The 11,360-nt window shown below is 41.6% G+C and overlaps 1 protein-coding gene across 4 annotated transcripts in view; it reads left to right on the top strand.

Moving 5' to 3' along the window:
• Positions 1–4,936: 4,936 nt before the first annotated feature.
• Positions 4,937–11,360, top strand: part of LOC119140641 (adenomatous polyposis coli protein-like) — a 34,290-nt gene continuing 27,866 nt past the window's right edge. For 3 of the 4 annotated variants that reach the window (XR_005101666.1, XM_037372134.1, XM_037372133.1), the window contains exon 1: positions 4,937–5,336. The gene's annotated coding sequence lies outside the window, so the exon portion shown is untranslated. Of the gene's footprint in view, positions 5,337–5,944; positions 6,088–11,360 lie in introns of all 4 variants that reach the window. The other variant, XR_005101667.1, reaches the window with a different exon arrangement.

Below are 11,360 nucleotides of genomic sequence, written 5' to 3'. Positions count from 1 at the left end.
AATATTTCAATGTGAACTATGGGCCTGCTTTTGGCTAATGAGATGGTCAATGTTAGGTTCCATATTTGTCACTGCCAGTCGTAGCAAGTGATGCAAGTGTTCATCAGTTAGTCTGGATCTGACTGGAGATTTCAGATGTTTCATTCGGGGAAAAAAGTCTGCTCACAGACATAGGTGCTGCCAAAGATGGTTGCAATTTGGAGTGCATGGTTCCTGAGATTATGATATGTCTCTGAGGGGAGAGACGCATAGAAATTAGTAAGGCTGCTTGATTTGAATGCATCTTTCAGCGAGTCACAAGTCTGTAGCTCGGCCAATTCCATTTGGTAAATCGGATCAACAGTTTCAATGTCAACAGAAAATGGGTTCCAGAAAAGCTGCATGTCCTGTTCATGGAGACGAAGCTCTTTAAATCTAATTTGAAACTCCTTTTGCAACATTTCTAGTACATCCATACACGTTTTGTTTGGGAATGTAGCTGCTGGTTTTTCTGCAGACAGGTTTTGAGTTGTGGGGAGATGGCAGAAGTTTTCCTCCTTTACTTGGTTAATGAGCAGGTCTAATTTGACTTGAAATGCTTTCACATGTGAATACATATCACAGATGAGCTTCCCCTTTCCTTGAAGTTGGACACTGAAATTGTTGAGTAGCTCTGTTACATCTGTCAGAAACGCAAGGTGCCATTTCCATTCTGCATCTTTGAGCTCTGGTACTTCTTTGTTTTTAGAAAGCACAAAATCATAAACCTGTGGAAGTAAGTCATAAAATCGTTTCAAAACTGTCCCTCGACTCAGCCAATGGACTTCTGTGTGGTACAGAATATCTTCATAGGCAACATTTAGCTCAGACAGAAATTCTTGACACTCTGTGGTTTAGTGCGTTAGATCTAATGCAGTTAACACAAGAAAGCACAATTTTCATGACAGAGTCCAGCTTCAGTGATTTACAACACAGGGCTTGTTGGTGGATGATGCGGTGTATGGCTATTGGATGTGAATGGCTGCGTTTGTCCATCTCTTTGTTAATGTGTGCAACCACTCCTTTCATGGACCCCACCACGCTAGGAGCACCACCAGGTGTCACACTGAATAGTTTACCCCAGTCCAGCTCCAAATCGTTCATAGTTTGGCAAACTTTCTCATGGATATCCTCTCCTGTAGTTGTTCCTTTGGTGCTTTTCAGTGCAGCAAGCTCCTCTGTGACTTCGAAACGATCATTTGTCCCACGAATGAAAATTAGAAGTTGTGCAGAATCACGAACATCATTGCTTTTGTCGAGTGCCAATGAGAAACAGCAAAGTTTTTTTGAGGAGTTTTGCAACTGCAGATTCAAATTTTCCCCCATTTCTTCAGTCCTTCGTGTAATTGCAGGTCCTGAAAGCCTCACTGTACTAAATAAATCCGCCTTCTCTGGACACATCTCTTTGGCCACAGAAAGAAGGCATTCTTTAACAAATTCTCCCTCTGTGAATGCTCTGCCAGTGCGCGCTACGAGCTTGGCAACTTGATAGCTTGCTCGAAGTGATGACATATTGAGCTGCTTTTGCTTCACAGAAGTATTTTGCTGAGTTGTCAATCCATGTTTCAATCTTAATATTTTATCTTTTCTCACTTGTCCAACCAAAGAATCATATTTATCTTTATGTTGAGGTTGGTAGTGTCGACGCAAATTGTATTCCTTTGACACAGACACTGAATTCTGGCATATCAGACAAACAGCTCGCTCTTTGTACTCCGTGGAAAAATAATCAGAAGTCCACTTTCTTGGAACACCCCGCACTCGGAGTCAATTGTTCTTTTTTTTGACATGATGGTGCGCGCGCTTCCCACTGGTGCTGGCTTGCTTGTCCTGCCTGGGAGCTGGAGGGAGGGAGGGAGAGACGGGGGAGCCGCCCCCCTCGCTGATGCCGCCGCCCCCCTCCTCAGCCCGGCCGCGCAGTCCGGACAGGGTGGCTAGAGGGGACTGAAGGGACTTTGCCGCGCCGGGGCTCTGGCGATTCGCCCGAGTTGGCTGGACCTCGCAGTGCAGAGGCTGCCGACTGAGCTTGCCCGGCAGAAGAGACGCCCGCGCCTCTCGCCCGCCGCGCACCACAGAGGAGGGCGAGGGGGAGGACGGGGCGGCGGCGGCGCGGTTTGTAGCCGAGAGGCGCCCCCTGGCGGGGGCAGGTCGAAGACGAAGCACTGGTTCCAGCCCAGTCCCGGCGGGTGCGTGGGGGCTGCGGAGGCCGGCGCTGATGAAGGGGCAAGCAGTCATCTGCGGCTGCTTGGTCTCCCCCCCCCCAACCCCCGGCGGGGGGGTTCTGTAAATATTGGGCGCCGGATTGAGGACCCTGGGGGGGGCCGTATTCGGCCCGTGGGCCGTAGTTTGAGGACCCCTGAGTTAAAGTAATTGCCATTGAGTTATCATATCTAACCACGTCTTGTATTTTGTGTTAATAAATCATAAAACTGGTTGGTTGGTGTCGTTTCATCTTAATTCGGTCCAAGGGCATCACAAACTTGGTCATTGGTCCCAAGGGTTAGGGAGGTCATCCTGAATGATTCATTCCGGTTTGTGACAGTCAGCACTGTAAATACTGTTATTACCAGTGGATTAATGATGATAGACTTTCAGAAAGATTGAATACCTAGTGTAGAGATGGCCATGGGTGTAGACATTTGACCTCACTGATACTGATGTGTTAGTTTAAATGGAGTTATATCTGTCTTAGTAATGCTGGTAAGTTGGGCCCCAGAGCTTTTTTCCAAGGAAACATTAACAGCATCTCAGATAAAAATCACACAACTGAAAGTATGCTGATGATAGTAGCAATCAGAAATGTCAAAATTTCAAATTAAAAAAGTTATGTTCTTCACACAAGATCATCTACTTGTGTAGATACTTGGATAGCTTGCTAAATGTTTTTGACTTTTCTTATTTGCATTAATTTCTTGCATTGTTGTATTGTATTTTATTATGTACTGACATATGAGATGATTCATATGTTTTCAATTAAAAATTAGACATTTAAGTCTAAGTTGGTCTGTCTAGACTCCCTTTATAAATAGTAGAAAAAACAGGTAACCCTAGAGGGTAATTTATCTTAAATGTCTAAAATAAGTCAGATGAATTACCCCATGGGGTATCTTTGATGTGACTTCAGATGCCTGACATGAATCTTACCCAGGGTGTCCAAAACCACGTCCTATCCAAACAGCAAACTGTATTATCTGCCATATTTATTTGAATTTCATGGATATTAAGGCTTAATATGGATATAATTATTACAGTATATACTGGAGTATAAGCATGCAAACACTGAAAAGTATTGCTCCATTCCTCTCTGCTCACTGACCTGCTGGATTGACTGCTGGAGGGTTCCAGTATGTGGAGAAAGGGGATACACTATGATAAATATAAATTTAGGCACCCTTCAGCTTCTATACCTCATTGCATGTGTTTATGTGTCTCTCTGACAGAGCAAATTGGCTTTTTCTAGCCTATCTGTCCTCCACCTGACAGTACTTGATTCTCCATAACCAAGTCGGGCAACCCTTCAGGGATTACTTATGTTTTGCTGTGTGGTGGGTTGATCCTGGCCAGCAACTAAGCACCCACCAGCTACTCATTCCTGCAGCAGGATGGGAGTGTAAAAGTCAGTTCTTCACTGCCCAAGGAGAGAGGCAAGGGTGCTTAGTATAGAATTGCCAAGGAAATTTATTCTTTTATTTCAGCTATGTTCATAGCACTGCCCCAGCCTAATGCTTGGGGGACCTCGATACAGAGGAAAGCAGGGTTTATATATGTTACAATACAATTGTGTAGACCAATCAAATTACTCATGTTAAGGGGTGGGTTAATCAGTTATTATCGCTCACGTAATTGGTATGTACTTGTCCAATGCAGGATCAGTACATGCTTGTCCTGTGTAGGTGGTACAGATGTGGTGTGTTAATCCTCATTGTTCTAAACCAATGTCCCATGCAGGTGGTGGTGGTGGGTTTATCCTGGATTCTGGTCGATTGCAGTTCTGGCTGTGGTTATATGCCTGGTTCCATTGAAGGGTTAATCCTCTATTGCTTTGTCATTGGTATGGAGTGTTCTCAGCTGGCAAGAGCTGGCTTAGGTTGCTCTTCCAGTCATATCTACACTGAGGTAAAAGCTCATAATCCCAGGTAGCATTCATTCTTCTAAGCAAGTCATATTACAGTTGGTATCTTCTCTTTCACAGAGAGAACTGGAAGACAGTCACTCAACCTCCCACAAGGAGGCTGATGCCCAGTATAGTCTCTGACCAACAGCTACCTTAGAATACACACCCACGCATGCCCACCTGCCCTTGTTTTGTTGCTGTTGTGGTTTGTTTGTTTGGTTTTCTTTTTTTTTTAATTGAGCTTGAGGTTATTGGCATGAAATACCCCTTTAGCCAATTCAGGTGAGCTGTCACAGCTGCATCCCCTCCTAACTTCGCTGGGGACAGGGGAGAGAAGTGGGTAAAGTGAGAAACAGAGAAAGCTTTGATGCTGTGCAAGGACTATTCAGAAGTAGCCAAAACACTGGTGTGTTACCAACACTGCTTCAGCCACAAATCCAAAACACAGCACCATACAGGCTGCTATGAAGAGAGTTAACTCCATCCCAGCCAGACCCAGTACACACTGTTGCTATTTGATTACTATTTAGGGCTCTCGTCGTCTGGCAGCTTTGCCCTGTCAGCACAGCACAGTCTGTGTACCTCCAGATCTCCCTGTAAGAAAAAGATCTCACCGCACTCAGCACCTACTCCAGCCCTACACCATAACCAGGAGCCGCAAAAGCGACTAGTTGACGGATAACAGCCACCCTACCACATCCTTCACCCCGCCTCCACTGCGACCCACCCCTTGCAGCAAGCGTGTGCTAAGAGAAGGAAGCAGAGGAGTTAATGCCCTTGCGCATGCGCGCCATCACTGCAGAAGCTGGGGTTCCCTCGGTTGCGCTTGCGTGTGCATTGTGGGCAAGATGGTGGTGGGGATGTTAGTTAGAACTGAGTGAGTGAGGGGGTGTGTTGGGCTCGTGGGTGTCCTGTACGGGTTGAGCCCGCGTAGAAGTTGGTGAGGCGGTCGAAGCTGTCTGGAGCCTGCTATGGAGGGATGAGGAGCTGGGGAGACGGGTCAGGGTCCAAGCCCTCGCTGATGAGGAAGAGGTAGCTGCTGGGCCCCTGCTCCTTATGCGCGCTCGGGCCCCTCGACTGCTACTTCACGCCGCCCTGAGGGACGCCGCCTTTGGCTTTGTGGGTCCGTAGCGGTGGGAGGAATCGGAGGAATTGTGGCGGCGGCGCTGCTGCAGCTACTCTGTGGGGAGAGTGCGGCAGGCAGGTGAGTGCCCGTCAGCAGAAGAGCTGGCTCTTGACGCACGCCGTATGCTTTCCCGGGCAGTAGTCCTCCTAGGGAGTACCCGAGTTTGCAGATATTTGATAGCTGAGATACTGCTGGAATACAAAGGCAGTAGTAGTAAGGCACACAAACTAGTTTCTTTTTTCTGTGAAAAAGTATTTATATTTAGAGTCCTTGACCTGCAAAACCTTTCTGTAACTGTTAGATTAGTCTTTGACTTCAAAGCCCTCTATTAGTAGGGGCTATTTCTTCTGTTATGTTTTCTCTCTAATCTCTTGAAATGAGGGGTGGATCTGTACAGGTGTGTCTGACTACACCCTCGGTTTTTTTAAGTCATTCTTGCCTTAAGTGCCATTTATAGCTTCAGAAGTGATTGAATGTAACACAAAATTATTCAGAATTTTATAAAAGTCAGTTTCATTGTGGAGCTACAGGGGAAGGGAGAAGTGAAGATGCAAGTGTACTAAACTATGTAACTGACTTGTTTGTTGTCCTCCTGTCCCAAATAATAATTATAATCTCTATGACAGTAGTGGCATGTAAAACTGTGACAAAAACTTTTAACTTTCCTAAAAATAAAATTTCTGCAGAAACTTTCATTTCATATGTTGGTTCTACCATCTACTAATGAACAAGAGAAGACTTGTGTGTACCAGTCGAGAAGCATATCTTTGAAAGTTTTGCTTCAGGAGGTTATGTCTGAATTGATATCACTACTAGAAATAATGCTTTGGTAAGTTAGAACTACTGCAAGGATTGATTAAGAATGTCGTTAATTGAAATGACAAAGAAACAGAACTTTTTCTCCAATTGTCTTCAGATGCTGTAATCATATTTTTAAACTGACAAAAAGTGTACACTAAATGGTTTCATTCAGTCCTAACTACTCAAGAAATACTAGTCTTGTTAAAGTGAATGTAATGAGGTGGTTGTAATGCTTCAACTTGTTATGATGAAGGCTATTTATAGAATATTTCTGCTCAATGAAAAGGACTTTGCAATTACAAGTACTTTCCTTGGATGTTTTAGATTCCAAAATACAAATGGGTTACTTGGTAAAAAGTATTTATACTTAGTGGTATAAGGAGGGGGGAGGATATATGAACTAAACTCAGGAAATCCAAATGGTGGCATAGATAATCTTGTTGGTTCTGGGTTTTTTTTAAATTTCTAAATAGTGCAGTAGCAAACACTATGGATCATAAGAACGTGTCTTAGGAAATGTAATGAAATACATGTTCACATATGTGAAGTTTTGATACCTAGATATCTGTTACACAATGCTTATCAAGTATCTAAGATCAAGCTTCCTTAGTGTCAAACTAACACCCTCAAGGATGTGCTATGCTACCATGTGCACAAAACTTTAGATGCTGCTTTGGTCAGTACTAGTACTAAACTAATAGCTGTTAGTCCATGTGAACACCTGTATTTTGCACTTAAGTACCTTGTGGATGTTTTCAAAAGATTTTTTTATTTTTTTTATATATCTACACATATGCATGTGTATATACTTTTAGAGCCTTCTTATATCTACTTAATCTTTTGGGTCAGGGAGTTGTGTCCGTGATCATATCAATACTAAATAAAACTTTTAATCCTGTAATGTTCAAATGGGGAAAATCTAGATGTGGCTAACTTTATTTTGGTTAGACTCTGAAAATTCTTGCTTTGAGTAAAACAAAAATAGTTTGGATTGTTTTATATTAGTTAACTTGTCCTGTTTGTTTCAGGCAGCTCAGTAACAATAGAATTATTAATGCAGGTGTTATATGCTTTTTGAAATACTTTATGGTAGCAAGTTGTTATGAAGTATCATGACTGGCATACAATTGGTTTAGTATAGCGTGCAAGTTACTGTTTTTCACCACTATGCTATAGAATTTTTCGTAGCATTATATGGTAGGAATTCATGAATTCCAGGAAACACTCACCCTGTCTGAAACTGAGGCCTTGCCATTCTCCTTTGAGTTGTCCTAATTTAATTTGGACAGTAGAAAGCTATGTCTCTTTTCTGTTGCAAACTACCATGTTTTCACAATGTATTTCTAGTAGCTCTGTGACAGTGACTGAGTGAGTAATGAATGAATGGACTGAAATTAGATAGCTAAACAATTTGGCAAGTAAAATACATCACTAATCTCATTTTAATGAGGATATCAGTAGTTTGAATGGTAAAATAAAATCCTGTGATTCACCTGAATTTAGCTTTTAACGAAGTCTCTGTTGTAGGCTTAAAAAAGGCAACCTAACCTTACTAAATGAATGTAGGAGGACTCAGCTTGGAAATGGCGATCCTGTAGTCGTAACTGATCTTTAAATGAATTTTCTAGTAGTTTGCTGTTTGAATTCATATTATTTTCATTTATTACCAAAAATAGGAAAGCAAAAGCACTGTATAAACTTAGCTTTGACCCCCGATTCACATACTCCTAGTGTTCTGCTATTTAATACCCTATACTGCTGGGTTTTTTTGGTCCTAATTAATTTGGATTATGACTATAAATATTATTTTGCTAAAATAGTGTTAAAAAACTCTATTAGTGACTTCAGTGGCAACTGATGCTGTGCTGTTGTAGAATTCTATTTTAATTGTTGGATGGTAATCATTAATTTTTAGTTGAAAGCTTGCATCAGGCTTAGCTGGAGGATGAAGCCACTAGGCAATAAGCATTCATTCAGTCTCGGAGACCTATATTGAGTGGGGGTGCTATTTTTTGTTAAAGCTTATGGGAGAGGTAGGTAGTTGGGAAATTTAAAGAACACTATTTGCTTTGTCTTATCTGCATGTGCTACTATAATAGTACCTCTGATACTATTTGGATATAGTCACAAGGCTAGTCTATGCTAATTTGACTTGTCAGTCAAAGATTAATAGGGTTCCATGGGTATGTTTGTCTTCATTAGAGAATGATTGTTTTAATTATTGCTAGTGGAAGTAAGAAATTTCAAAAGCATGAATTTTTTTTTTGCCTTGGTCATGTGGATTTTCAGAAGGTGAGGATTAAAATTTAGTATACAAGAACATCTTTTTGAACTAGTTAATATAGTTGTATTAGAGCATGAATGGTTTGATTCCTGTTGAAAGCTAAAACACTAAAGTTTGAGGCAAAATAGCATTTTGAAGTGTTGTTCAAAAGTGTAATGCTATTTTTTTAGGGATGCATTTTAATCTCAAACTGTTAGAACTATTAATCTCTAATAGAATAGACTTTACTTAGGTGGACTTGATAATTCAGCTTAAAAAGGATTTAGGTTTATGTGAAATAAGACCACAATGCTTCTGTTAATGCTGTGAGTTCATTTTTTTTTCTTAAAATATGAACTTTTTATTCTTATCCTGTAGTAGAATGCCAGTGACACAATAAAACATCACTCGAAGCTTAATTCACAAGATTAAATAGTTTGTGTAAAAGATGCATGCTTTCTGGAAAGCAGAGATCCAGAAAATCTTTATTTGTGCAGTTAATGCTGAGTGTTGCTTCCTTCAAATAGATTCTGAAAGGTGCCGATTTCCACAAAACTGAATTTGGCTGTTAGTAGGTTGGCCTTTTTGTAGGAATGGGGCGAACTGGAAGGAAAGGAGAACTTCTCATTTTTGTATGACAGGAATGCAAAGAAATCATGAAAGCATAAATTGTGAGTTGACTCTCCCTTTATTAAGGGAAAAGGTTCTCAGGGTCACATGAGCTTTCTTTCCTCTCCAAAATCCCTGCTGTGGTGATCCCACATAGCTGATGCTCTTTTAAGTGGAAGAACAGCAGTTAAGAGTCTGTTGAAACTAAGCAATGTTTTTCTCGGTCATTTATATAAACAAACATACACAGGAGCTCTGTGTGTTTAAATTTATATATAAAACTTAGGTACCTTGCACATGTTGTCATCAGCCGCCCCCCCCCCCCAAGTTAAGTCAGTCATATAAGCAGTTTATGACTTCGTCATGTTTGGTTGCTATTTCTTGGAGTAAGATTTTTCAGCTTTTTTGGTTATATTGTATATTGAATTCAGTTGTTCAATAATGAGTGTTTCCCTCGAGTATCCCTCCCCCCCCCCCCCCCCCCCCCCCAATTTGTTTTGTTACAGGCTCTACTGAAGTTTGCATTTGTATTGAAAACTACTGTTTAGGTAGTGGGATGACTTTTTATCAAATTAAATTATTTGAATGCTTAAATGTGACAGGATGGGACAGCTATTAGATTGAAATGGATTCCTCTTGTTTTGGTTTGTCTCATTTATGAGAGTTTTCTTTTGCTATATGGTTGAGAAAACTGATTTTTGTGAATATGGGAAGTATTAGAGGAAATAAATATGTTGTGGACTGAGTCTTTCTGGTTATGTAAACAAGAACTGAGGTTCAAGCATGGTGGTGAAATCAAAAGTGATCTGTTTATCAATGCCCCAGGAAAGCCAAGACCCTTATGCCCAACCAGTCTGTCAGTGTCCCGTTATGGGGCCCCTTCACTGAACAGTCCTGCTGGATCGGAGGGTGATTCAACTGAGTTGTTCAGGGAAACACACCAACAGCATAAGGGGGACCCCTCAGCAGATCTTCCCACTTTATTTGTTTAAATGTTACCCGCTGCCAGTAACTGCTAGCACCCACAAAGGACTCACATTAACAGTTTACGGGATAACACTCTTTATTATAAAATTGTGACAAGATTTGTGATTGCCGGTGATAGGGACTGTCTGCAAAAACAAGCTTGAAATGATACACAACCAAACTATATACAACCAAAACCTTAATTACTAATGACAGCTAGTATGAGTTAGTTATTTAGCATGCATAAGACAAAGTTCTTACCCAACATGTGTCCCTATGGGGGATAAGACAGGTTCAGCCCGTTGACTGATCCCAGAAGTTACAATGGAGTCTTACCCTACCTTCTACCCTCCTTTTTCCACTTTTTATACTCATAGTATATTGCATATTCATTCATCATACACAGGATTGATTACAAAATTAGAGGATGATTACAAATTGATTGATTATAATCAGAGGATTGATTACAAAATGAGGATGCAAATTAGTATGCATTCTCAGAAATTAGTATGCATCCTCAGATAGCACTTACTGAAGTTCTCTACTAACTACGCATGCTCCTCAAGCAGGGTTTTGTCCTCTACCGGGGGGGGGGGGGGGGGGGGCGGGGGGGGCGGTGCTATTTGAGTTGGAGGTCACAATCTCCCACTACCACAATTATCTTTGTCCTATTTTCAACTAATTTTCTGTTGATGGCAGTGGATTGCAACACCTTATCAGCCTGTCTCCTCTCATAGCCAGAACTTTCCTCACTTGAAGGCTTCTCTCTGTGTAACTTAGATAATGGTTTTCTTTTCACTCTCTGTTCTGTGTTTCTCATGCTCCCCAAGGCTGACTCCCTTGATTAGTCCCTTCATTCATAACAGCTTTAGAGAGTGAGTCAGCTTGACCTAGCTTTGTGAACACTGAATCAGAGTTGGGTAATCCAGGAGTTTAGACAACTCTCCCCTCCCCCTTTGGACTTATTCCAGTCCAGGACTAGTCCATTTCCATCACATTTAGGTGGAGTTTGAGAGACTCTAGTCATACATATTGTTACTAACTGGTATCATGTGCCCAGTGAGGTGTAGTAGTACCTTGGAGGCAGGTAACTTTGAGACGGAGGTGTGTGTTAGTATTACAATGAGGTTATTTCATCTGAGAAAAGTAATTTCACCACAATGGTTGGCTCAGCCACAGACATCTCATGGATTCTTCGTGTGACAACTGCTATGCAGCTTATCAGCTGTGTGGTGTCATCAAGTTCCCATTCCTGCAGGGAGCATGACAGAGCGTGGCTGCAGGGTCTCCACTGATTTGAAGAATTACTTTACCAATATACAAGCGAGCAGAGGTTATCTTTATTTGACAGCGCTGGGTGCATGGGGGATCACTCCACCAAAGTCATGCACACCGAGGGGACTTTTCAGTGTCTTCTTTATACAGGCTACTCATACCTATTCATTAATTTTCTGGGAAATCGT

Source organism: Falco rusticolus, chromosome W, assembly GCF_015220075.1.
Source record: "Falco rusticolus isolate bFalRus1 chromosome W, bFalRus1.pri, whole genome shotgun sequence".
NCBI lineage: Eukaryota > Metazoa > Chordata > Aves > Falconiformes > Falconidae > Falco > Falco rusticolus.
This window is presented reverse-complemented; position numbering and strand designations above follow the sequence as displayed.